The following is a 2,955-nucleotide window of genomic DNA, read 5'->3' on the forward strand; positions in this document are numbered from 1 at the left end:
CACACCCACACATGCACACACGCACACGCACCGCACGCACACTCACACCAAATTCATTACATCCACTCTGCTTGTTTGTGAGTCTGGCTTCATGTCATTACTGTACGAAAAAGTGACGCTACATTAGAGCGCTCTTCGTGTTCTCTTCTCCCGCGGTCGTTAGCGCCGGCCGAGCCGAGTGACACGCTTGCGTGGTTGTAATCGAGTGGTCTCTCCAGAGAATCACACCCCCCCCCCCCCCCCCCCCCCCCCCCCAAGCAAACAAATTAACTCTGAGCAAGTCCAATTTCAGAGTGGAACCTCGCCATGATGATGTTGCAGTATATTTGCCTGTCTTCCTTTTCCAAAATAATACCCCAGCAACCAGGGGCGTCACAAGGGGGGGGAAGTGGGACTGAGTTACTAGGGCCCAAGGTGGAGGGGCCTTAATTATTTCATACTTTAGCTATTGCAAATGTTTTGAATATATTAATGTTTTAAGCGAACATTTGTGACTCAAATTTCGTGGGCAAATACATATAATGTTGGGGGTCCTTCACATGAAAAAGTTTGAGCACCACTGACATAGAAACAGTTTTTTTTTTCTAGCTTGGTGCTGCGCTGTGAGCTTGTATATCTGCTATTTTTCAATGGGTTAAAGCACACAATGTGAGTGAATCTTTGTACCCAGGGCCCAGAATTTGGTGTGACACCCCTGCCCCCAACCCGACACCAGAGTGGCCAGACCAACTGTCTGAGACAGAATAGCAGAAAGTGAATACATTATCTGGCACCGGCATCGCTGGTAACTGCCGCGGCAGCCACCACCAGCACGGACGGGCAGTTTACCGCTACGGGACCTGCCGGTCCGTGCGGCGGCCGCCGGGTCCTACTGGCGGGACTGCTGGTCCTATCGCCGGCGATGCAGTGCGACTGCTGGTCGAACTAGCGGTCGTGCGGCAGTGTCTGCCGCTGCAGTTCCACGGCAGGTGATGGTGCCAGAGAATGTATTCGCTCTTTCTACTATTCTGTCTTTGTTTCTGTCTAATAAAATATATTAGCTCTAATTACCAACACATTATTTCTTATTATGGCTTTATTCTGTCTTATTCTGTCTTATTATGTCTTAAAGTGTACTGTAAAAGAGGATGGGACCGTTTGTTGTACGCCCACTGTCGCCCAGGGGTCACATTGTCCAAGCTTCGCGGGACGTGAAGCTTGGCCTACATCTGGCCTACATCTTTGCACAAAGCGCCCAAAGTTTGTTGTAGGCCAGGATCACATTGGTCATGCTTCGTGGGATGCTTAATGTATACATACTGTAAATAGCATGCATGGCTCATTTCACACTAGGTGTGATTTATATATATTTTTAAATAGCCGATCTACAACCTCTGAGCTTGTACAGTCCCTTACAGGAAATAGGGTCGCCACAGGTATCTGTAGGTACCTCTGGATACCCACCGGTCTCTCTGGAGATGGGTGTGTCTAAAAATAGGAGGCCGTCCTTTCAGCTTATCTTCTGCAATACAGTCAAGTGACACTAGATGGCATAGCAGAGCAATTAGTTTAACTATTTTGCTGGGGATTGAAATGAACCACAGAAGAGACTACTGTAGATACTAGAGAGTAATTATACTTTAAATGGTGTAAAAATACATTTTGGCATAGGACTTTTTCATTAAATGTTAATTAAATATCTCATTTGTATTTGTAAGGGTCCATTTAAAAATAAACACTGGGTAATTTTTGTTCTACACAAATTCAAATCATTACCAATAATTTCATGAAGAAACTAAGATTTTATTATATTTTAACTCTTGCTTGGCAATGTAAAAGATGTTTTCTCATGTCAATAAGCCAATAAATCACCTTTGAATTGAAATTGAATTGTGTGCCATTACTTTTTGCATAGCTTTTCGGTGTAAGCCTTTCTCAGCGTGGGAGGAACTTATCAAGATAATATCAAATATAATAATAAAACAAAGCTTTCGATTGTTTTGCTAATATTCAGGGAATTTTAATAAAACCCTGGGAATAAATTCCTTACCATACAATGTCTTCACCAATGTGTTCGTAAAGGTGTCTTGTAGGGCTGTCACGATATGACATTTTACAAGACGATTAATTGTCACTCAAATAATTGGCGACTAACGATTTAATTGTGTATTTGTCGTTGACAATTACATTTCTGTTTGGATTTTAGGCTTTGAAGTTGCATATGGTATATGACACATAACCTAAATATACAAATACATTACTGACATATTTGACAACTTACTACTTAAAAATAACATTGATAGTGGAAATAACCGATCTACAAGCTCACAACGCGTCGCGATGCGACGCGTTGTGAGCTTGTAGATCTGCTATTTCCACTATTTCTGACATTTTTCAACATTCACGATTATGACGATTATGACAAAATAATTGCGATAATGTCAAATAATCACGATTAGACGATTATGTAATAATTGTGACAGCCCTAGTGTCTTGTAACATATCTAACAAAGATTGAAATTCAACATCCCTAGCAAAATGTTTGACAGCTAGGGTAATTCTGTTAAATTTTAACTTGACCTTTCACTCTGTAATTAGAAAGGGACCCTTTCGCAAAAGCGATTGGTCATGTCAGAGGCTTGGTTCTCAAAAACCTCCTCGCTGTCACATGTTCTTCTGAGACGTTGAAATTTACCAGAAGAGGAGGAATGGAGACAGGCATTAGGCCTACATTTATGACCATGATGCCATTACATTATTATTATTAAACCACAATCAAATGTTTGTCCAGGTGTCTGGGACAACTAATACATCTTTATGAACAACTTTACGAGGCTATTGGAAAAATGTTGCCTACTGCCTTGTTTCCAAATAAAGAACAAATTCAATTGAACATGTGAACAAAAGTTGTGTCTTTTTCGTTTCCTTATATTTAGCTTATTATTATGTCACGTTTGTGTTGTTTTGGGACAGTGT

The sequence above is a fragment of the Nannobrachium achirus genome, assembly GCF_963921795.1.
Source record: "Nannobrachium achirus genome assembly, chromosome: 6".
Classification (NCBI taxonomy): Eukaryota; Metazoa; Chordata; class Actinopteri; order Myctophiformes; family Myctophidae; genus Nannobrachium; species Nannobrachium achirus.